The sequence below is a fragment of the Myxine glutinosa genome, chromosome 9, assembly GCF_964187855.1.
Source record: "Myxine glutinosa chromosome 9, kmMyxGlut1.1, whole genome shotgun sequence".
In the NCBI taxonomy this organism is placed as follows: Eukaryota; Metazoa; Chordata; class Myxini; order Myxiniformes; family Myxinidae; genus Myxine; species Myxine glutinosa.
In genome coordinates this window covers 11,287,493-11,313,113 of record NC_136269.1, presented here as the reverse complement: position 1 = coordinate 11,313,113, position 25,621 = coordinate 11,287,493, and positions in this window count along the sequence as shown.

Genomic DNA, 25,621 nt, shown 5'->3' with positions numbered 1-25,621 from the left:
TGGACTCTTTGCCCTTTCCTCCTGACAAGGTGGAAAAGTTTCTGTCAACCCTCGACTCTGATTCTGCAACTGGACCTGACGGCATCAGCCCACGGGTCCCAAAAATCCTGTTCTTCCACTCTTTCACTCCTTCTCTCTGTTCTCTTCACCCTCTCTTTTGCTCAAGGTCATCTGCCATCTGCTTGGAAATCAGCCAATATCACCGCTTTACACAAAAAAGGTGCAAAAACAGATCCTAGCAACTGCAGACCAATCAGCCTTCTCCCAATTATCAGCAAAGTCATGGAATCCATCATTGCTTCGGATATGAAATCTTTCCTCTTCTCCAATGGCTTGATATCTGATCATCAATTTGGTTTCAGACCAGGTCACTCTACTCTGGACATGCTGCTTCTGCTGTCTCAACAATGGATGGAGGTCCTCAATGCCAAACAGGAAATCAGAACAGTCTCCCTTGATATATCTTGTGCCTTCCATATGGTCTGGCACCCCGCTGTGCTCACCAAACTCTCATCCTATGGTATCCATGGAAATCTGCACACATGGCTTGCAAACTTCCTTGCCAGTCACAGTCAATGTGTGACCCTGAATGGATTTTTCTCATCTCCCCTTCCTGTTCAGGCTGGAGTTCCTCAAGGTTGTGTTCTGGGCCCTGTGATTTTTCTGGTCTTCATCAATGATCTCTCCGACTCTGGAAAATCCTCTCTATCTCTTTACTGATGACTCCACTCTCTGCTGCTCAATATCTCAACCCTCAGATCGGCAGGCAGCAGCCTCTTCACTCTCTGCAGACTTGGACAAAATCACAAACTGGTAAAACAAGTGGAACATGTCTTTCAATCTTGCCACTATGTCTCTCCGAAAAGACCATCTGGAAAACCCTCCCATCTACTTTCTCAACAATCCTCTCCAGGAAGTTCTGTCACTGAAGCTTTTGGGTCTCACTATCTGCCATGATTTTCCTGGGAAAACCACATTTCCAAGCTGGCCTCCAAAGCCAGTCGTCGACTGGGCATCCTCCTTCGTGCGAAGTCCTTCCTTGGCACACCTCAGCTCCTCTCCAGATACAAGGCTTTCATCCTTAGCTCAATGGAATACTGCTCTTCACTCTGGGCTGGTGCTCCTGCCTCACACCTAGCTCGGCTTCACGCTGTAGAAACCAAAGCATTCAGAATCATTGGAATCTCCCGCAATGAAGCTGGTTCTGAAGGCCCTTCACTCACTCACCGCAGGCAGGTTGGTGGTCTTTCTGTCTTCTACCGACTCCCTCTCCGACCTTGCTCCCCCAGCTCTGTCTGTGCTGTGTCCCCCATATATTCCTGCAGGACGCACAAGATCTGCCAGCAACCGTCTTCTGGTGAAACTGCCAAAATCAAGAGTCTCTGTTCACCTTCACTCCTTCATTCCCCTTTTCTCCCGCCTCTGGAACAAACTCCCACACTCTCTTCAATCCCGCTCCTCCCTCCAGGTCTTTAATACAGCTGTTCACCACCATCTCTTATCTTCCCCCATCCAAAACCTTGATCTTTTCTACCCCAGTTAATACATGCCAAATCTAAATCTTTCAATCCCTGACTTCATTCCTGAAATTCCTTGTCGTGTCAATTTGTTTTGTATCGTGTACCCCTTCCCTCCAAACCTCCCCCCAGCCCTCACCCTTCGAACAGATCTCCCGATGTCCTTGTTCTCTACAGTTGTGCGTGTGCGCTTCCCCCTCTCTCTCCCCATCTTGTCTCTCCCTCCCTTTTTTGTTTTATGTGACCGTTTATGTTTTTTGTGTTTTATGTGCTAATATGTGTTTGAAGTGTAAGCTAGCTGATGTATCTTGTATACAAAAAGAAAAAAAGAAAAACTGAGGTGATGTGGGTTGGGCCGCAGAGAAAAGAAATGAATATCAGGTTGGAGGGGAACTAAATCAGACAGGGAAATAGGTTTGAGTATCTGGAGAGGAACAGTGATTGGGGATGGTAAGTTGGATACAGAGGTGCAGAGGAGGATTCAGGTGGGTGCAGATGTGTGGAGGAGGGTGGTGGGATTAATGGCAGACGGAAAGATTTCAAGGAAATTGAAAGGGAAGAAGGTTCTGATGCCGTGTGTAACGCCGGCCTACCTATATGGTCCGGAAATGGTGGCACTGACAGCGAGACAACAACCGAGTCTGCAGGTTTGCGAGAACACCTGGGTGAGGAGGATTGCGGGAGTGAAGAGGGTGGATAGAAGGAGGATGGATGAACTGAGGGAGGAGATTGATGTGTCGATGCGTTTGATGGGGAGATTGGTGAAATGCCGGCTGAGATGGGCTGGACACTTGGTGCGGATGGTGGAACGGAGAATAGCAAAGAGAGCAGGTAGGTTGAGTGAACAAGGTGGGATGACACGAGGTAGACCATGGTTGAGATGGGACGATTGTATGAAGGAGGATTTCAGTAAGGTGAGGGTGGTTGGAGAGCGGAGAGAGCTGGTTGAGGACAGAGTGAAGTGGAGGAGTATCGTGGTCAAGGCAGGGCAGGTGCTTGGTACCATTGGACCTCACCTCTTATGATAAAGAGAAGACGAGAAGGAGAAGAAGCAAAAAAAAAAAAAAACTTTCCCATTCACACTTTTTTTTAAAATAAACCCACAAATGTTTTCTTCAATAGGAAGCAGTGGGTTGTGGGACTTATAACAGGTTGTCTGACACCTTTAAATATGTTGTCCTGCAAACACTTTAGCAAAGGATTTGCAGTAATCTGAATAAAAATGATAAACAGCAATAAAAATGATTCTTGTTATTTCACGAAAACATCAGAGTGGACAAAGTCTGTAAAACGGCCATTCCTACCTTAACTTAGGCCTTCACATCCATCATTACGAGTCTGGTTGGTCCTTAGACTGGGCCCTGACAACATTAGACCTGACAAACGACAAGACAACATTAGACTGGGCCCTGGTGGTACATTTCCTTGCATAGGTTAGGCATATAAAGTTTTCCCACTGCCTCATTAACTTTGCCTATAGAGGCCTACAACAGTCATGAGAGGCGTTATTAATAGCAAGGCCTCAGGGGCATCTAGTTTGCATTCCCGAATTCAAAGCTACCAGCGAAGCCAATTCCATGTAATCGATGGACACACCATCGATGTAATCTCAAGTTACTAATTCCCCCCAGTACTTATACCGATCAATAACAATGTCCTTGTAATGAAGACAAGGACAATGTCGCGATTGTGCGGCCCTCATTTTCATTAGGCCTCGCTGTATGTCTATGCGCAGCCATTAACAGTTATCTGCATATGTGCTAATTACATGCTGCTTCAAGCCTTTTATACGCACCATTCTCAAGGAAATTGCAAAACTAGAACCAATTTCAAGGTTGCGGTGCAAAATATCAGATGCGCTAATGAATAATGCACGGACAGCTGTGCAGGCGTTGGCAAGCAAATGCAAAGATGTGACGTCACACGTCTCCAGGGTGACATTCATTTGCCTCGAATACTTGTTGTTTTTCTGCTTAAATTATTTAAATGTGCTCCTGCACTCCTTTACCCAGAAATCTACCCAGGTGAGAATTAGAAACTCGATTGGGGACAGACACCCATTTCATATACAACACGGTATCTATATATATAGTGAGGTATGTCAGCATCATGTCACACAGTGAGTGTGCTTCTTTGGTTAAATTTAATATTCCAAGTTGTAAACCTCCCGACTGGTGATCAGCAGGGCAGACACAACGTGTTCAGGTGGCAGGAGACACTTGTTGCTAACAGGTCGTGCAGCAAGTACTGTGATGGGACTCAATCCGTGCCCAATCTGCTGCCTCGTCATGTTAGAGGGTTCGATATATATATATATATATATATATATATATATATATATATATATATATATATATATATATATATATATATATATATATATATATTGTTGCGGATATGAGGACTGTATTTTTTTGATTGTGTGCTTTATTATTATTATTATTGTTTATTCTGCGCCCCCCTACCTCCGGAGCTGTGTAAAGGTGAAAGGGCATCCCATAATTAGTCCACAAGCATACACGTCAGCCAAATAATAGAATACCCCTGTTTGATAGTTATATCTTATTCTGTGTTTTAGGGTAAGGCTGTGTCTCCCATTAATTGAAGTACTCCATTGCACCAGTGAAAGAGAATAGATCCCCTTTCATTCCCATCCCCAAAATCTCCATTTCCTTTCACATCCCCTTTCGTCATTGCCGAGCCTCGATTGCCAATTACCTCCCCTCCAAAACCACCATTGAACAAGTGCTCGGGTCGGGGAAGAGGGGCGTGCCCGCCCGTCGTCATCAAGGGGGGAGCCAGAGGGTCGCATGACCAACCAGGGCCGAGGTGAGCACACCGATGGGCGTGTCCTGAAGGCCGGCGGCTTGATTGCTGGAGGCGCTATAAAGACGCGCGCGCAAGAAGCGAGGAGAGAGTCAGAGTCAGTCAGTGGAGTCGGTGGTCAGTTGGTTGCGTTGGTTGCGGTGAGGAGTCGGTGGTGGTGGTCAGTGGTTGCGGTGAGGAGTCGGTGGTAAAGAGTGAGTGGACCAAGAAAGAGTTGAGGGTTGGACCAGACGGACCAGACGAGTCCTGGCAAAGCACGCGACGTCCACAGCAGCCACAACAGCAGCTTGGGGCCTGAACGGCGGTTTTGAGCAAGGCCGTGAAGGAACGGCGGCTGCTAAACGCGCCGATCGTGCTGCAGGACCCCCTTGGACCTTCCTCTCCCTCCAGCCATCCACCTCCTGCCTTTCCACCCTTCTTGTGTACGTGAGTTTGTTCTGTGTGTCTTGTCCCTGGGTATTTAATTAATTAAGTCTGTATAAGCTAGTATTTGCACTGTGTCACCTGCGTCTTATGTGTTGTAAATAAACTTGATTGCTCCTTTTTGCTTGTGTGTGTACAATAAATCCAATTACTCTTCTGTCCGTCTTCTCGTTTTATTCCTTTTCCTCTTTGCATTTCGTCGTTTTAGTCTTTTCCCAGATTGGGCAGCTGCGGTGCGATACGGCCAAAGTTCTGGGTGAATCGGGTGAGTCGGGGATCCTGTAACGGTCGCGGTTGGACCATCCGCTCGGCCCATCATAACATCTAAACCGCGATCAGTAACAATTGGTAGTCAGGAGTTGGGATTCGAACCTGGGACTAAATTTATTTAGCCCAAATTTTGGACACCAATTGTACTATTGGCAGTAACAATTGGTGTCAGGAAGTGGGATTGGACCCGAAGCGCGCTTAACGCGCTCAAAATTACAAAATACCGAAATTGCTTTTGTTTTACAAAACCCGAATTTTGAAATCGCGCCATGGCTGGTCAAGGCGACGGGATGCCGGTGGGAGAGATAGACGGGGTAGAATCGACCCAGGACCTCGGGGAAATGTATGTGGAGGAAGGAGAGGAGGAGAACATTGGCAATGTGGTTGAGGGGGTATCAGGCGCACAAAATGGCGTCCTCGTGCACGTGGGTGTAGCGGCACCAAATAGAGCCGCGCCCTTTGTACCAACGGTGGAAGACATGCAATTAATTATGGCTGAAATGAAGGCCCTTTTGGACAGGAATAGTGAGCAATTGGGAGACCAAATTAGAGGTTTGAAAAGCAGTATGGGACAAATGGGGAACCGGATGGAGGCTCAGAGTGAGCAAATTGAAGCAACAATAAACGGAATGAGGGCCGATAGGAAGGAAAGGGAGCAGAGGGACAGAGACCGCAGGTTGGGCGAAAGGGTCCCAGGGGTGCACGAGGAGGTAACGCGGGTCGAGAAGCGCCGGTTGAGCGAAGCGGAGGAAAGCACGGGTACAATGACGGGGGTAGAAATCGCGACACGGGGTTTGGAAAAGCCGGCGACCGATGAGGTAGAGGGTGTTTTATTAAAGCCAGCGGTCGTCGAGGTGAGTAAAGAAAAAGCGGAGGTGGGCATTGAAATTGAAGAGATGATGGAGGTAGCCCGGGAATTGCAGGGAGAAATGGAATATGTACAAAGTCCCTGCTCAAATCATGATGATGTACTCGCTAATCCAAATGGAAGTTTACAGGTTCGCGTGGAGAAAAGGATCCCCCAGGTGAGTCGTGCTGTTGTGTATTGTGCTGGGAGATTTTGTAAGAGGATGTTTAGCGACAAAAGAATTGTGGCGCGCTTGGGATCGAGGAAGCATCCGGGCATTGGTGAAGGGTCCCGTGTGAGTGGAAATGGCACGCGTGGGAGAAAAAAGTGTGCGTCGGCGAGTGGGTGTGCTATAAAGTGTGGGAGTGAAACTGAGTGCGAGCGAGAAGGCACGTCGGGGTGTACGGAGTGTACGTGCGAGGGTGAGAGTGACCCGGAGAGTAAGGTGGTGGTGGAACGTGTGCGAGGAAGCACACCTGAGTTGGTGGTAGCGCGAGTGTGGGAGAGCCCGTGTGAGCGCGTTAGTGGGTGGATGCCAGAGTGCACGCCCATGGTGAGTGTTATGGAGGACGTAACGGAGGAGAGGTGTGCGCAAGAGTGTGCGCGAGAGGTGTGGTGTGTAACAGGGAGAGCGTTGGTGGAATGTACGGACGGCGTTGGAACGCCGGGTTTTGTGAGGGTGAAAGGGGTAGCGTATGCGTGTGAGCATGCCGGTGAAGCATCGACGGTAACCGGGTTAGCGGTTAGGGCGACGGATAGCCGAGGCGAGCGCTCGGGGCGCGGGGTGCTTTGTTGGGTGCGAGGCCCGGCGCGGGTCGATGCTGCGTCGCTTCTCTTCGAAGCGTCGTTGCCGATTCGGGCTTGGCCCCGCCCCGCACGGTCGAGTCCGGGCTTTGTCGGGCGAGGCGACCGGTCCGGTTCAAGGGCGAGTGGGAGGAAGCGGAACGGTGCCCCCTCGTGGGGACAGGGTTCCGACCGGGGGAGATTGAGCCATCGGGCCCGGGACCGCAAGGTGCCACGCCGAGATGGTGCGTGGAACCTCGGTCCAACCAAACCACCTCCCTTGAACCGAAAGCCGGACGGATTCAACCTGCAGGTGACCAAACCACCCGAATTCATTGCTCGGCTTTACGAACCGAGTTTAATGATGTCATGACGCACCGAGGCTAGGATATAGCGGACTGTGATGATGATGGTAGTGATTTGATACGAAATTTATAATAGTGGGTAGAATTGGCAGTAAATGGAAAATTTTTGAATTGGTTGGAATTTGGACGGGCAAAATTGATAGTAGGACCTCCCCGATGTGGTGGGATGGCAAATCCACCATCCCTCACACCAGTGGGGCAAATGCGCTATAGTTTATGGGGTTGATGGCAGTGAAAACTAGCCCGGGTGGGTTAGGATATTGTGTGTAGGGATCTAGCGAAGATGACATTAGGTAACGTTAAGATTAGTTAGTGACAATGACACCTGTATTGGGGACGCAGGTAGAGTAGAGTGGATGATAATGACGTGGGAGCGCAATAGTTTAAAGGGACGACTGGGAAGCGCAAGTTTCAGAGGGGAGTAGTTAGATGAGATGATGCCGTGTGTGTGAGGATTGAACAGGTGTGATTGCACAGGTGTGCAACTGAACAGGTGAGTGGAGCAGTGTATGAGGGAGTAGTGGTGATTGTGTGTGGTGTTGACCAAATGGTCCAGGAAGGAAGGAGGGTGCAGGTGGCACCAGGTGTGAGTGCACAGGTGTGCACCAACAGGTGTATGGAATAAATGGTTGTGTGGAAGACATGGAGTGTGGAATATATGGAGTATTGGAATGGATGGTCGTGGAGTGAGTATGGTGGAAATTGTGGAGTGGAGTGGATGGTGCGAAGGTGTGAATGGGGGAAGAGTGGACCCCCATCACGGATACCCGGGGCGGGTAGTGTAAGTGTTAGGTGGAGGGTATAGGTAAATTGTGGTTGGATATTGGCATCTGTGGTGCGGGTGAAAGAATGGTCTTTGGATGGGTGCATTAGTGTTGTGGAAATGGCTGGGCGTGTAGCCTGTTAGTGTGTGTAGTTGGTTGGGCGCTCCACCACTGTGAGGATGTCGGCCAGGTGAGGCCGCAGGTGGGCTCTGGGAGCCGGTAGTAGTTGTTGTGGATGGGGCCCGAGGATCCGGAGGACGGACCCGGGTAGCCCAGTGCCAGAGGGCACCGAGTGGGGTGACAGAGCCAGGAGGGGCTTTCCCCAGTTAGTTAGGTTAGGGTGAGGAGCTAGGTAAGCTCGGGTGGCAACTGCAGTGGTGGAGGTGTGCAGGTGGGTAGACCTGCTGGGAGAGCTACACGTCGCAGCCCAGAAATTGTGCGAGGGCACCGGGAGATGAATCGGGGGAGTGAGACCCCAAATTGAGAAGCACCACAGTTTGGTCAATGGGAATTGGTTTTTAGAACCCATAGTGTAAGTTGGCCAATGGATTGGCAGGGAGAGACCCCGGGTAGTGTAAAGTGTGTTAAGGTCATTTAGAGGATAGTTAGGATTGGAGTCTCCTCACACCATCTGCATCCACTCACCTGAGGTGACAGGTACTCCACACCATGCCATGTTTTGTTATTTTACTGTGCAGATGTTTGGATTGTGAGACGCATCATGACGTGGGTGTGACATTGTGCTTTGATGTTCCATCTCTTCCTCCTTATGAGGATTGATGATGAATTTGGTGATGGCAAATTTTGAAGTAGAGGGATTGTGGAGACGAATTTGGTATAGGATAAATATGGGGAGATGTGACAGTAGCGACGGATTGGTAATGTGTAGATTTTTGTACATATGGGGTAAGGGCAAGGGTAGTGTAGGTGACAGGGGGGTGACGTACGGTAGGGACGATCTTTCTCACTTCGCCCTCCGTACGCATTTCGCCTTGCATTGCCTTATTGATGTGTACCCTTGTGACCTTACCCCTCGCTCAATTGTCTCTTTTGTCTCCCACATGACCTGTGCGCCATTGGGCGCCGAGGGGAGCGTGCGTGGGTCGGCCATTGTGCGCCCGAAATTCCCAGAACCAGCTTTCTGCATCGATGCACCACATTATGGACCACATGCCTGTGGCCGAGCACCACTGATGGACCCCATGGGTTGGGGCATGGCCCCTCTGCTGGAACCGGCCATGAGGGCCCGAAATCTTGCTGGCGGACCTTGGCCACAGGGCACCGATGCCACACAGGTGAAGCACACGTAATCGGCCCTGTGGGCCATAAATAAAAGAAAATAAAAAGGACACATTGGGCACACTTTATTGCAAATAGGCCGCCAGTAAGCAAAGCAAAGGAATGACAACATCTGGAAGAACAAATAATAATAACCAGCAGAGGGAGCCGAAGAGCAAGAGATCACCTGCAGGGTTAGGGGTTGTTGATTTTATTTTTATTGAACATGCATTGAACACTGATGAACTATGGTGACTGCACCGATTGGTGCTTGAGGGTGCTTGTATTGGTGCGTTTTTGGGTGCTTTAATGGTGCGTCGATGCAGAGCAGACTGTCTCCCCCCCCAGAAAGAACAACCACAGGTCCTGGGTTAGTTTTGTAAATAAAAATAGCGTCATTGTAAATAATGCTCCCCACCGTCAGTGTATAGTTTGAAGATCATTCCGCAATTCGGTTAACTGTGGGCGTAAGTCTGTTAGGCAGGGTGCAATGGAGCAGCGGGACACATTTATTTATGGTTTAAAACTGTCGCACTCAGGGTCAGGTTAAAAGTAGAGGGAACTACACCTATGTGTCACACTAAATAAAAGTTGTAGGCCCGGGCGGTGCCTAAGAGGAGGAGGGTGCAGTGTTGCGGATATGAGGACTGTATTTTTTTGATTGTGTGCTTTATTATTATTATTATTGTTTATTCTGCGCCCCCCTACCTCCGGAGCTGTGAAAAGGTGAAAGGGCATCCCATAATTAGTCCACAAGCATACACGTCAGCCAAATAATAGAATACCCCTGTTTGATAGTTATATCTTATTCTGTGTTTTAGGGTAAGGCTGTGTCTCCCATTAATTGAAGTACTCCATTGCACCAGTGAAAGAGAATAGATCCCCTTTCATTCCCATCCCCAAAATCTCCATTTCCTTTCACATCCCCTTTCGTCATTGCCGAGCCTCGATTGCCAATTACCTCCCCTCCAAAACCACCATTGAACAAGTGCTCGAGTCGGGGAAGAGGGGCGTGCCCGCCCGTCGTCATCAAGGGGGGAGCCAGAGGGTCGCATGACCAACCAGGGCCGAGGTGAGCACACCGATGGGCGTGTCCTGAAGGCCGGCGGCTTGATCGCTGGAGGTGCTATAAAGACGCGCGCGCAAGAAGCGAGGAGAGAGTCAGAGTCAGTCAGTGGAGTCGGTGGTCAGTTGGTTGCATTGGTTGCAGTGAGGAGTCGGTGGTGGTGGTCAATGGTTGCGTTGGTTGCGGTGAGGAGTCGCTGGTAAAGAGTGAGGGACCAAGAAAGAGTTGAGGGTTGGACCAGACGGACCAGACGAGTCCTGGCAAAGCACGCGACGTCCACAGCAGCCACAACAGCAGCTTGGGGCCTGAACGGCGGTTTTGAGCAAGGCCGTGAAGGAACGGCGGCTGCTAAACGCGCCGATCGTGCTGCAGGACCCCCTTGGACCTTCCTCTCCCTCCAGCCATCCACCTCCTGCCTTTCCACCCTTCTTGTGTACGTGAGTTTGTTCTGTGTGTCTTGTCCCTGGGTATTTAATTAATTAAGTCTGTATAAGCTAGTATTTGCACTGTGTCACCTGCGTCTTATGTGTTGTAAATAAACTTGATTGCTCCTTTTTGCTTGTGTGTGTACAATAAATCCAATTACTCTTCTGTCCGTCTTCTCGTTTTATTCCTTTTCCTCTTTGCATTTCGTCGTTTTAGTCTTTTCCCAGATTGGGCAGCTGCGGTGCGATACGGCCAAAGTTCTGGGTGAATCGGGTGAGTCGGGGATCCTGTAACGGTCGCGGTTGGACCATCCGCTCGGCCCATCATAACATCTAAACTGCGATCAGTAACAATATATACACATTAGTGCTGTGCCGATATCGGCTATTTATCGGTAATCTGTACAGGTAGATTACAATCAATTTTTTATTTATTTGCCAATCACAAAGTGCCGAAAAACCCTAGACTGTCGATTTTCGACATTGCCAGTGTCACATTCTAAACTCACTGTGATCGTGCCGGCGACGGTAGATCGAGAAACGGTGCATTGCGGGCTCGGATTCCGATACTGATTTGGGATGATTAAGGGGGGGGGGGGGGGGTGGGCGTGTTCATGCGGTATTGTTAGCTTGGTTGACAGGGGATTGTGAGGGGATAGTGGACTGGGGTTGGGGCGGGGTCGAGGCCGTTTGTATTATTAGCTGGGGTGACGGGTTGATAGGGGGTTGGGAGGGTTGGTTGAGTGGGGTGAGGGGTGTGGGGTGGTCATGGGTATTGTTAGCTTGGGCGATGATTGAAGGGGGATTGTGGGGTGGGGGGGGGGGGGGAGGTTCAGTGGGGTTGTTATGGGTATTGTTAGCAAGGGTGACAGTTGATAGGGGATTGTGAGGGGATGGTGGAAGAGTGGAAAGGGGGGTAGGGGGGGGGGGGAGGTGTGGGTTGGTTATGGTTATTGTTAGCTATGGTGACGTTTCATGTTTTGTTTTTTTTCTGGAAAATTGAGATTCCTCAAAAACCAAGGACACCGAAGTTGAACAGAAATCGGCAAGAAAAATATTACAAAAGGAAATCAGCAAGAAATCCAAGTCAAAGCAGTTGTGTCAGCAGAAAATATCCGATGGCAGAAAAATGTGTTGCATGCTTGGAACAAGATTGCCGGTAGGGCGGGTACTCTGCTGGTTTATATAATTTCAAAACACAGCTGAACCCAAGTGTGCCTCACGAATTGGGTCTTCAGTCAAAGTCTTCAGCATCATCCCGTTTCGGCCCTTAAACTCGATACAGTCAGCTAAGGTGGGCCAGCAGGGGCACATATGCCTCTACATGCAGCAACTACACCTGGATGTGTACGTACCCCCATCCTCAGTCAATGAGAACACAAACTACAACAACAAAACAACAGCTTCCACTCTCAGAATCCACAGCACCGAAACAAAAAGACATGGTGGCGCATCCACACAACCACCCACCATTCTTCTACCGACTCCTCTCCGGCCTTGCTCCCCCAGCTCTCTCTGTGCTCTGTCCCCCCAATATTCCTTCAGGTCGCACAAGATCTGCCTGCAACCCTCTTCTGGTTAAACTGCCAAAGTCTAGGCTCTCTGCTCACCTTCACTCTTTCATTCCTCTTTTCTCCCGCCTCTGGAACAAACTCCCCCACTCCCTTCAATCCCACTCCTCCCTCCAGGTCTTTAAAACAGCTGTTCACCACCATCTCTTATCTTCCCCCATCGAAAACCTTGATCTTTTCTACCCCCGGTAATTCACCCCAGAGTCCTTGCAGTGTTCATATGTTTTATTCCTCTCCCACCTCTCCCCAAGTCCTCCCGATGTCCCTGCTCTCAAATGTTGTGTTTGTGTCCTTCCCCCTCTTCCCCTTCTCTTTTGTGTCCTTCCCCCTCTCTCCCCATCTTGTCTGCCGCTCCCCTTGCTTTTTTGTGTTTTGTGTGTCGGTTTGTCTTTTTGTGTGATTAATGATAGCTCTTTCACGAGCCTCGATCTTGTATACAAAAAAAAAAAAAAAAAAAAAAAAAAAAAACTTCTAAAAGGTGCCAATAATATTGTCTGGGCCATTTTAGGATTTCTGTGGGGAATAAGCGAAGATTTAGTAATTTTCTCAGTTTTTTTGTTTTCTTCCATGCAAACCAAAGAAATACAAATGTGGATACCAATAGATTTTTTAATTTCAACAATTTTCTGGAAGAATTGGTGCATTATTTGAAAAAAGTGCAAGGGTGCCAATAATTTTGGCCACGACAGTACATTATATTACAATCTAGAACAATGATGGAAACAAACCAAAGATTCGGTATAAAATTCAAATTTCATGATCTCATCTATTATAATGGAATTCTCCAATGTTGTCATGTGTTGACTCAAGTACACTGTGGTTGGTTAAGTTGTCATGCAACCAATGAGAAAGTTTCACACATGCGGAAGGGCGATAAAAGTTTGGGTGGTGATGTCATTGTATGTGGTGTGGTGAATGCCATGGCTCTGTCGGAAGGAAATATCACATGATAAGCATGTAGAAATGAAAACTTGAGATAGTGAAGGCTATTTTATGCAGAAGATTGCAGCCTGACTTCATGTTTCATCATGAGTTGTATGAAAGACTGAGGACGATACACTGAGCTGGTGTGGTTGACCATAGAAGGGCAAAAGCCCAAGATCTTCAAAAGTTATGGATGTGCACGGGTATGTTTCTACATTACATGGGGTATGTATGTTTCTACATTTCTCAGGGTATGTTGTCTACATTATAGACACCAATCCCATGCAAATTACTTACCTGAAAGTATGGGTGTTTCTTTATTTACTCCAAAAACAGGAATACACTCATGACCAAAAAGTTGTCAAAATGGATGTGGAGCTGCCACACAACCTTTGCTGAGGAAAGGCAACCAAACCAAAACACTGTAATGCGTAGGAATGAAACCATGGTAGGGCCAAACGCGGAGGAAGGTGCTCTTTACAAATGGGTCAAAATTTGAACTGTTTGGAAATGATACAGGGCAGTTTGGGCGAAGGTGGACCAGGGAGAGGTATGACAGTTGATGTACAACATATACAGTGAAGCACGGGGTTGTATTGTATCAATACAAGTTTGGGCCTGGATCTCAGCCAAGGGTGTCAGAGATTTATATAAAATCCAAGGTACACTGACTGCCAACAGGTACAGGCAGGTTCTTATCCATCATGCCGTTCTATCAGGAACAAGTCTCATTGGGCAGGAAGTCATCTTCCACCAGGAATGTAAAGTGGATTTGGAACACTCACAAAAATGCCTTGGCTTGCACAATGTCATGATGTGAACATCACTGAGGCTATTTTGAAGTTGTACGGATATGAAGAAAGTCAAATGATAACCAAACATGAATGTGGAAAGTGCAATGGGATACTTGGAACAACATTCCACAGTTGTTGAGAAGCTGAGTGGAAGCAGGAACACAAGGTTCATCCCTTATTATTATCGTTTGGTTTGACGATTTAGGTTTCTATACATGATTGAGGCTTGTGGAAAAGCAAGGATATAATGGAAAGGAACAAAATGGAAAGGGGGAAACACCAACAGCAGAGTTGAAGTGAGAGTGAGATCAAGGGGAGAGCGAGAAGGACACATGGGCATGAACAAACGTCACACAAGATGAATGAAACAGGAAGAAGGAGAGAGTGGGGGTGTCCAAACTCAAGAATGAGCTTTCAAACTTGTCTCCCTCCTCTAAAACCTGGTGGGACTTTGTCAAGTGTGTCTATGGTGGATGCTCCCACTCCACCCCTTCCTTCACCTCAAATGACATCACAGCCGACCCCACTCGTGAGAAGGCTGAATGCCTCAATTCTGTGTTTGCTTCACAAATTTGCCTCTTTCTCCCTCTCTACCCACCATTCCCAGTAGTAACTAGTACTCCTGGATTCTGTGTCTTTTGCACCTGAGAAGGGAGAAACATTTCTGGGAACGCTCGACTGTGACTCTGCTACTGGACTGGACGGCATCAGCTCATCAAAAACCGACTCTTCTGCTCTTGCACTTCCCCTCTCTTCCCTTTTCACCCTCTCATTTACTCTCAGTCATCTTCCAACATCACAGCATTACATAAAAAGGTGCAAAAATGGATCCCCTCAACTACAGACCAATTAGCTTACTTCCAATCATCAGCAGCAAAGTCATGTAAGCCATCATCACAGGTCCTGGGATTTCACAGTGAGCTGTTGCAGTGATTTATATCCTCCATCAAGGTGGTGTTTGGGGAACTCCTCCACCAACTGGTATGCAGTATGTATCTCACCACAGACACAAGTTGTTGCAGCGGCCAAGTTACGGGAGTGCATGTATGTGTTTAAGTGCCCATCACCCATCCTGCGATTGTTCAGATAGCAGCACTCCTTCCATAGTTTATAGGCAACCACAGATTTTTGTATACAGAATCAAGGCTCGTGTAAGAGCTAACACATTACACATGAGAACAGGCACAGACCCATAACACATCTATATTATAATAGACTACGGTGATTCTGTCTGTCTGTCTGTCTGTCCGGGGGTGTGGCTTACTCCGTCTACAGAGTAGCTCCACCCATTCTTGGAGAGGCTTCATGTAAACAAACATCCACCATTTTATTAACTCGAATAGCTTTGAGGCCTGTTTAGTTAGGCCCATGCTGTCTTTCTCTCTCACACAGGTTTATTTAAACTCTAATTCGATCTATCATTTCATTTTTAACAGTCGCTAACATAGTTTTAGACTCGGTTGAAAAAAACGGGAAGAGAATCCCATGAAAGTTTCTGTTTATAGAACGAAATGATTTCCCAAAGGCCTGTAAAATAAAGCCCATTCATTGAGTCACCTTCACGATTTTATCTCGAATTCACCATCTGATTTAATTTTTATCGATGGTTTTACACTCGGTGTCAGAAATAATTGACAAGATTCACGCACACACGGGAAAATGCAGAGATATATTTTTTAAAATCGCGCCACGATGATACACGAAAATACACCACCTAAAATAACAGTCGGGGAAAATGTCGACATATATTAAAAATTCGCTTTTTCTTTTCCGTTAAGATATATTACTTTTACTTTTGATGACAGTCGTCACAAAAACGACATATATTTCTTTGTTCTTATTTCATTCAACATTATTATCCAGAAGTAAAATATGTTTCAGGAAATTACCGAGAGATATTTCTTCGTTTTTTTTTGTTAGTTATGTGCGCATACACTTTAAATAGGTTTATTTGAAATCTTAAATTTTCACAATGTAATTTACTTTCCATTTGTCATTTGATGATTACGGGACACTTCCTCTTGAGGATCGTGACAATTCATGCGTTGCGTGGAAACTTCCATTTCCAAAATGAATGAGACGGTCGATTAAGAATGCAGACTTGAACAGGATGCAGCAAGAAAACGAACGAGACGGGAGAACGAGACCCTCGACGAACGTGATGACAGACTCACACAGGATGCTGCTGCAACAACGATGAGGAGGGTTGGAGAGGAGCGAGGGGTTGGAGAGGAGTTAGGGGTTGGAGAGTGAGGAGCTAGGGGCTGGGGAGTGAGGAGCTAGGGGTTGGAGAGTGAGGAGATAGGGGTTGGAGAGGACAAGGGGTTGGAGAGGAGCGAGGGGTTGGAGAGGAGCTAGGGATTGGAGAGGAGCAAGGGGTTGGAGAGGAGTGTGGGTTGGAGAGGGGCGAGGGGTTGGAGAGGAGCAAGGGGTTGGAGAGGAGCGAGGGGTTGGAGAGACACAAGGGGTTGGAGAGGAGCGAGGGGTTGGAGAGGAGCGAGGGGTTGGAGAGGAGCTAGGGGTTGGAGAGTGAGGAGCTAGGGGTTGGAGAAGAGCGAGGGATTGGAGAGGAGCAAGGGGTTGGAGAGGATCGAGGGGTTGGAGAGGAGTGAGTGGTTGGAGAGGAGCGAGGGGTTGGAGGGGAGCGAGGGGTTGGAGAGTGAGGAGCGAGGGGTTGGAGTGGAGCGAGGGGTTGGAGAGGAGCGAGGGGTTGGAGAGGAGCGATGGGTTGGAGAGGAGCGAGGGGTTGGAGAGGAGCAAGGGAATGGAGAGGAGCGAGGGGTTGGAGAGTGAGGGCCGATTGGAGAGGAGAGTGAGGAGCGATTGGAGAGGTGAGTGAGGAGCGATTGGAGAGGAATGTGAGGAGGTATTGGAGAGGAGTGTGAGGAGGTATTGGAGAGGAGTGTGAGGAGGTATTGGAGAGGAGTGTGAGGAGGTATTGGAGAGGAGTGTGAGGAGGTATTGGAGAGGAGTGTGAGGAGGTATTGGAGAGGAGTGGGAGGAGGTATTGGAGAGAAGTTTGAGGGGTTGGAGAGGAGCGAGGGGTTGGGGAGGAGCGAGGAGTTGGAGAGAAGCGAGGGGTTGGAGAGGAGCGAGGGGTTGGAGAGGAGTGAGGGGTTGGAGAGCGAGGGCCGATTGGAGAGGAGAGTGAGGAGCGATTGGAGAGGCGAGTGAGGGGCGATTGGAGAGGTGAGTGAGGCACGATTGGAGAGGAGAGTGAGGAGCGATTGGAGAGTCGAGTGAGGCACGATTGGAGGGGAGTATGAGGAATTTGGAGAGGAGTGTGAGGGATTGGAGAGGAGTGTGAGGAGGTATTCGAGAGGTGTGTGAGAGGTTGGAGAGGAGCGAGGAGTTGGAGAGTGAGGAGCGATTGGAGAGGCGAGTGAGGAGCGATTGGAGAGTCGAGTGAGGCACGATTGGAGGGGAGTATGAGGAATTTGGAGAGGAGTGTAAGGGATTGGAGAGGAGTGTGAGGAGGTATTTGAGAGGAGTGTGAGGGGTTGGAGAGGAGCGAGGGGTTGGAGAGTGAGGAGCGATTGGAGAGGCGAGTGAGGTACGAGTGGAGGGGAGTATGAGGGATTGGAGAGGAGTGTGAGGGATTGGAGAGGAGTGTGAGGGATTGGAGAGGAGTGTGAGGGATTGGAGAGGGGTGTGAGTAGGTATTGGAGAGGAGTGTGAGGAGGTATTGGAGAGGAGTGTGAGGAGGTATTGGAGAGGCATGAGGGTGGAGAGAGGAGAGTGTCAGGTGGAGAGGAGTGAGGGGTCACATATTATATGAAACTAGAACGGGCACTCGGTAGAGCGCATACCTTCGCCGCAGCTACTGTTCTGTACTTGGCATGGGAGTGTAGGGAACAGAACAGTGAACAGTTTGGTGCTGATTTCATGCAAATCGGATAAGAATTGACCGAGTTATGACAAAAAACGCACATTTTGCAAGGTCGTGACCCCCCTGACCTTTGACCCCCAACCGCTAACAAGGGTAATGTCTTCACTGGGTCATGTCGTATATCACAAGATCGGGCATTGAATTCTGAACATTTTGGCATTAGTTGCATGCCAATTGGATAAAAATTGACCGCGCTATGGTAAAAATACGATTTTGACCTTTTCGTGACCTTGACCTTGACCTTTGACCCGATTGCTCCCAAAATCTAATCAAATGTGTCCCGTATAATAACCAATCATCCCACCAAATTTCATGCAATTCGGTTGAATACTTTTTGAGTTATGCGAATAACATACACACACACACACACACACAGACATACAAATAAATACACAGCGATCAAAACATAACCTTCCGCTTTTGCGAAGGTAATAAATAAATTGTGTTCATTACACCATTTCTGGATCTGATGAATTGCCAGTAACCATTTTGTAAAATTGAATGTGCAGCATCTAAATCAAGATGTCGAAATGTCACACACGTCCATGCCCGTGGGATTCCCACGGGTGACCCCACTAGTCTTACTATAATTCACCAAATGTCTGTCTGTCTGTCCGTCCGTTCCCAGGTACCGCAAAAACGGCTGAAACGATCGCAACAATATTTTGGGTGGGTAATCCTGGGACCGCCTGGAGTAAAATAGGCTATATTGTTATTCCAATTTCAGCTTTGGTCTCCAGCATTTTCAGGTTTGGACTCCCGCATAACATTATTGTCCCGGGTACCGCAAAAACGGCTGCACAAATCGCAACGATTTCCTGGAACCCCTGCAGTAAAATCCTACAATAATTCACCAAAAGAACATGACATGAAAAATAAAAACGGCTGAACAGTATTTTATGAACAATTTATTGCGGATTTGAGGAAAATCCTGATTAAGTACGAACCTTTCGCGAATCCGGAAGTGGACAGATGACGGCAATGAGCTGGTTTGATAATATCCCAATAAAACCGTCATTTAAAACAGTATTTTGTTAAAGTATCAATTGATGATTGGAACTGAGTGAATACAATTACGATTTTGAATTCGTAATTGTATTCACCCAACCGTACGGAAATTCACATCAGGATTTAAATATTTGTTTGTCACGAATGTTGTTAAAAGTTTATTTTTTATATTAATGCTATTTAAGCATTAATATATTAATGCATTAATATATTAATATATTAATAATTAATATATTTTGCATTAAAAGTTTTTATATTAATGCAACTCCAAGCAGGTCAGGCTTTCGTGTGTCTTTAGCTGAGGAGACGCTTCAGTCTGGCCACTCTGACATAAAGCCCAGATCAGTGGCGTGTTGCAGTGATGTTTGTCATTCTGGAAGTTTCTCCACATAGGATCTCTGGAGCTCAGCCAGAGTGACCATCGGGTTCTTAGTCACCTCTCTTACCAAGGCCCTTCTCCCCCGATTGCTCAGTTTGGCCGGGCGGCCAGCTCTAGGAAGAGTCCTGGTTGTTCGAAACTTCTTCCATTTAAGAATTATGGAGGCCACTGTGCTCTTCGGAACCTTCAATGCAGCAGAATTTTTTTTGTAGGCTTCCTCACATCTGTGCCTCGACACAATCCTGTCTCTAAGCTCTGCAGGCAGTTCCTTCGACCTCATGGCTTTGTTTTTGCTCTGATATGCATTGTCAGCTGTGAGACCTTATATAGACAGGTGTGTGCCTTTGTAAATCATGTCCAATCAATTGAATTTACCACAGGTGGACTCCAATCAAGTTGTAGAAACATCTCAAAGATGACCAAGAGAAATGGGAGGCACCTGAGCTACATTTCAAGCGTCATAGCAAAGGGTATGAATACTTATGTCAATGTGATATTTCATTTTTTCTTTTCAATAAATTTGCAAAACTTTCTAAAATCCTGTTTCCTCTTTGTCATTATGGGGTATTGAGTGTAGATTGATGAGGGAAAAAATGAATTTAAACGATTTCAGAATAAGGCTGCAACATAACAAAATGTGAAAAAAGTGAAGGGGTCTGAATACTTTTGAATGCACTGTATATGTATGTATGTATGTATACATGTATGTATATATATATATATATATATATATATATATATATATATATATATATATATATATATATTGTTACGGACGCGGTTAAAGATGTTATTTTGACCGAGCGGTGGTGTAACCGCGACCGAACAGTCATTCCCCGACTAATACCCGATTTGCCCCAAACTTTGGCCGGATCGCGCCACCGCTATTCAATCGGGAAAACTCTAAAGCGACCGAATACAAAGAGGAAGAAGACGTACAGAAGAGTAATTGGATTTATTATTTACACATATAATCAAGAAGAAAGCAGTCACGTTTATTTACAGACGAGATTAGATACACAGTGCAACGCTAGCTTACCTACAGTCTTAATTAACCCAGGGACAGAACAAACAAGGACAGACTCACGCGGGGAATGATGATAGGACTTGGCTGGAGATGGATGGCTGGCGGGATAGGGAGGTCCGACTGGTCCTGCAGCCGATCGACTCGTGGGCAGCCGCCGCTTCTTCGCAGCCCTGCTCCAAACTGCCGTCCAGGCCTCACGCTGCTGTGGCTGCAGTTTCGGTGGCTCGAGCTGCAGTGAGTGCAGTTTCGGTGGCTCGAGCTGCAGTTCAACCCTGGACTTCTTCTCGTCTCTCTGTCAAAGCTCATCTCTCCGGGAAACGCCCTGCCGTGGGTTATATAGGCCCCGCCCCTCAACCTTTGCGAACCTCCTCGATGTTTCTCTCCACACCCTCTCCAAGCCCAACCCCTTGTTCGTGGTTGGTTGAGTGGGGCTGACTCACTCCTCCCATCTATGACGAGGTGGGGACCCGCCTTTCTTCCCCAACCCTGCCTCGTGGCCAATGGCGGCAATTGTTGGTTGGCAATGCGAATGGCAATTGACGAAAAGGGGGAATGGAGGTTTTTGGGAATGGGAATGAAGGGAATCTATCTCTTTCACTGGTGCAATGGAGTATTTCAATTAATGGGAGACACAGCCTTACCCTAAAACACATAATAAGATATAACTATCGAACAGGTGTATTCTATGATGGGCTGACGTGCATGCTCTTGGACTAATTATGGGACGCCCTTTGACCTTTACACAGCTCCGGAGGCAGGAGGCGCAGAATAAACAACAATAATAATACACACAATCAAAAAAAATACAGTCCTCATATCCGCAACAATATATATATATATATATATATATATATATATATATATATATATATATATATACAGGGGGCTGCAAAAGTAGGTATGCAGTAAGGATTATACCAATATTACGTTTATGTAATTATTTGTAATTTGTAATTTAGATAAATGTAATTATTTGTAATATGTAATTTAGGGGTTAATATGTTTATTATTGATATGTTTATTATTGATATGTTATTATTGATATGCTTGTATAATCAATAAAATACGTTTTGTGCGCACGTTTTGTTTTTCATTACTGTATACCTACTTTTGCAGCCCCCTGTATGTATATATATATATATATATTGTTGTGGATATGAGAATGTTTTTTTATTTTATTGTTGTGGTAAAATGTTGTTGTAAAAGGTTGTTGTAAAATATCACCCCTCCTCCCTCCGTTTGTGGTTGTATAAAGGTCAAAGGGCATTCCCGTAGTTAGTCCATAAAACATACATGCAGGACACGATATATCTTTTTTGACAGTTATATCCTTATTATGTGTATTAGTGTAAGGCTGTGTCTTCCATTAATTGAAATACTCCATTGCACCAGTGAAAGAGAATAGATCCCCTTTCCTTCCCATCCCCAAAATCTCCCTTTCCTTCCCATCCCCAAAACCTCCATTTCCATATTACATCCCCTCTCGTCATTGCTGAGCCCTCGATTCACAATCACCTCCCCTCCAATAACCGCCATTGACCATGTGCTTTGAGTCGGAGAAGAAGGGCGTGTCTCCACCTCGTCAGAGGGGAGGAGGGGCGTGCCCGCCCGTCGTCATCCAGGGCGGAGCCCGAGGGTCGCGCGACCAACCATGGCCGAGGTGAGCGCCCCGATGGGCGTGTCCAAAGCGCCGGCGGCGTAATCGCTGGAGGCGCTATAAAAGGCGCAAACGGAAGTGAGTAGAGAGTTGGTCGCAAGGAGTTGGTCTGAGTCGGTTGCCAGAGGAGGGTCAGTGGTTGCGTTGGTTGCGGTGGTAAGGAGTCGGTGGTCAGTTGGTTGCGGTGAGGAGTCGGTGGTGAGGAGTGAGTGAACCAAGAAAGAGTTGAGGGTTTGGACCAGACGAGTGGGACAAGGCCTGGCAAAGCACGCGATGTACACGGCAGCCAAAACAGCAGCCAAAACAGCAGCGTGGGGCCTGGCCTGAACGGCGGCTGCTAAACGCGCCGGTTGTGCTGCGGGACCCCCTTGGACCTCCCTCTCCCTCCAGCCATCCACCTCCTGCTTTTCCACCCTTCTTGTGGACGTGAGTTTGTTCTGTTTGTTCTGTCCTGGGAATAAGTTAAGTCTGTAGATAAGCTAGTATTTGCACTGTGTCACCTGCGTCTTATGTGTTGTAAATAAACTTGATTGCTCCTTTTTGCTTGTGTGTGTAAATAATAAACCCCATTACTCGTCTGTACATCTTCTCGTTTTATTCCTTTTTCCTTTTGCATTGCGTCGTTTTTGTCTTTTCCCTCATTGAGCAGCTGTGGTGCGATACGGCCAAGGTTCTGTGTGAATCGGGTGAGTCAGGGATCCTGTAACGGTCGCGGCAATACCAAACCGCTCGGTAACTAACATCTTAAACCGCGATCAGTAACAATTGGTGTCTGGGAGTGGGATTCGAGGCCCGAACCAAATTTGTTTTAAAAACGAATAGAGAAAAAAAAAAATTTGGTCAAAATTTGGAGCGGCCGAAATTTGTTTTGTTTTATAAAACCCGAATTTTGAAATCGCGCCATGGCTGGTCAAGGCGATTGAATGCCGGTGGGTGAGCTAGAGGAGGGGTTAGGAGTAACCCAGGATCAAATGGAGGGGAGCAATGAGGAGGCGGTTGAGGGAGTATCAGACGCACAAAATGGCGGCCTCGCGCACATGATTATTGTGGCGCCAAATTTAGCCGCGCCCGTGACCATAGCAGCGCCGCCGATGGATTGGGGCCTATTTATGGAACAAATAAAGGCGCTCATGGTCCAGACAAGTGAAGACCTGGGGGTAATGGGAAACCACATGGGGGTAATGGGGAACCGGATGGATGCTCAGAGTGAGCAATTGGGAGTAATGAGGGACGAAGCGAGGGGTACTGGTGAGGGATTAGACAAGAAATTTGAGGGGTTAGACAACGGGATAAAAGAGGTAAAGAATGGGTTAACGGGGGTGGAAAATAGAATGGCTGCCCAGGAGAATCAGTTAGAGGGGGTGAAAAATGGGTTAATGGGGTTAGAAAATAGGATGGAGGACAAATTGCGGGAAATAGGGGAACAATCTGCCAGGGAAATCAAACGAATGGGAAACCAGATAGAGGAGGTGCAAATCGGGTTAGAAAGTAAACTGGATGCTCAGAGGGATGAATTGGGACAGATGAGGGTGGCATCTACAAAAGAGATGGGGGAGATGAAGGAGGAGATACGACGAGGTGTGGGTGAGGAGGTCTCGGGGCTACGCGAGGAGGTAAAGCGAGGTGAGAAGCGTATGGAGAAAGAGGTGAGGAATAATACGGCTAGGTTACAGGGGGGAATAGAAGATCTGACGAAGGGAGTAGAACAGCTGACAGTCGGACAAAGGGAACTAGCGGACCAAGTGGAAAAGAACACTGCAATCATCGGGGGTTTGAAAGCGACACAAAAGGACATTAAAAACGAATTAATAGCAACACAAAAGGAATGTCAGATGGTTCGTGAGGAACTGACAATGAGGGTGGACGAGGTGACAGAGATAATGGAGACGAAGGACCGAGAGGTGAGGAAGCACATAGAGACGGTCACGGTAGCCTTAGAGGACGAACTTGAGGAGACGCACCGAGAAATAAAAGAGGTTAAACAAAAATTAGAGGAAGTGGAAGAAGAGGTGAGTGAAATTAAGAAGGGACGAACAGAAACTAAAAGAGAAATCCAGGAGGAGGTGATGGAATATGTGCAAGGTCGGTGCTCAACTCATAATGTGGTGCTCACTAACCAAATAAAAAGTTTGCAGGTGGCAAAGGAGGTGCGGAGACGATGTACGGAGGTGAGTGGCAATGTATATGATGTGAGGAAAGCTTCAGTCGGCTTGGGGATTGGTTTGGATCCGGGTGTTCGTGAGAGGCCGTTGGTGAAGTGTGCGACAGGTCAGGTGTGTGAAAAAAGAGGTGTGCGAGAATGTCCGACCATGGGGTGTGTGAGGAAAAAGTGCACGCCGAGGAGTGAGTGTGCCGTCAAGAGTGAGTTGGTCGAAGCGCGTGTGCGAGGGGGTACATGGAAGCGCGGTGTGGTGAGTGTTACAGAGGAAGTAACGAAAAAGTGTGCGCAAGAGGATGCGCGAGAAAGGTGTGTAACGGACGGGTGCATGGGGAAAGCGCATGCTGTCAAGAGTAAGGGAGAATGCATGCCTGTGGTGAGTGTTACAGAGGGTGTAACGGGACAATGTGCGGAAGAGTGTGCGCGAGAAAGGTGTGTAACGGACAGGTGCATGAGGAAAGAGTGCGCTGTCGAGAGTAAGGGTGAGTGCGTTGTCAAGAGTAGTGGTGAGAGTAGTGAGAGTGACAAGGAGCGTGAGTTGGTTGTGACAGGTGAGCGAGGATGTACACCTGGAATGGAAGGATGCACACCTGGAATGGTAGAGCGTGAGTGGGAATGCACGCTGGAATTGGTAGTGAGGCACGTGGTTGGGTGTGCGGGTGAGAGCACACCTGTGATTGTCACAAAGGAGGTGACCGAGAAAGGGGCGCGAAGAGGTGTGTTGGTGAGGTGTGCGAGCGACGAATGTGTGCCAAGGTGTTCCGTGGTCAGGTGTGTGACCAAGTCGGTGGGCGGAATGAGTGCACCGAGGTGTGTTAGAGAAGGTACGACGAGGAGCATGGAAACGGCTGGAGGTATGAGCAAGAAAGGGGTAGCGTATGCATGTAAGAATCCAGGTGAAGCATTGACGGTAACCAGGTTAGCGGTTAGAGCGACTTATAGCCGAATCGGGCCCTCGGTGCGTGCCGGGCTTCGCGTGCCGCGAGAACCAGCGGGGATCCGAGCCACGGCGGGTTCGAAAGGACCGCCGTGCGCGATCCACGCTGGGCCTCGCGTGGGACGGCCGCGTCCGGGCTCCACTAGGCGGAGCGGGCAGCCCGATACGACGGGTCGTCATGGCGACCACTTTCTATTGAGACGTGCCGGCAGGTCGAGATCGGGACATTGGATGGCTCCACGCCGAGGTGGTGCGTGGGATCTCGGCCCGGGTAAGCCCCCGCCCCGAATGCGGGACGCATCCAGCCGCCGGCACAAAAGAATCCGCGTTCATTGCTCGGCTGTACGAAGCCGGGTTGTAGACGTGAATTGGCGCACCGAGAGGATGTAATAAGTAGACGGATGATGATGGTAGTGATTTGATACGAAATTTATAATAGTGGGTAGAATTGGCAGTAAATGGCAAATTGTTGATTGTTGGATTTGGACGAGCGAAATTGGTAGTGAGAGACCCCCGATGTGGTGGGATGGCAAATCCACCATCCCTCACAGGTGGGGCAAATGCGCAATAGTTTATGGGGTGGCTATGACAACCGAGCCAGGGAGGGCTTGGATAATTGTAGGGATCTAGCGAAGATGACATTAGGTGACGTTAAGGTTAGTTAGTGACTGATACCTGTAGTGGGGACGCAGGTAGATTAGTGTGGATGATAA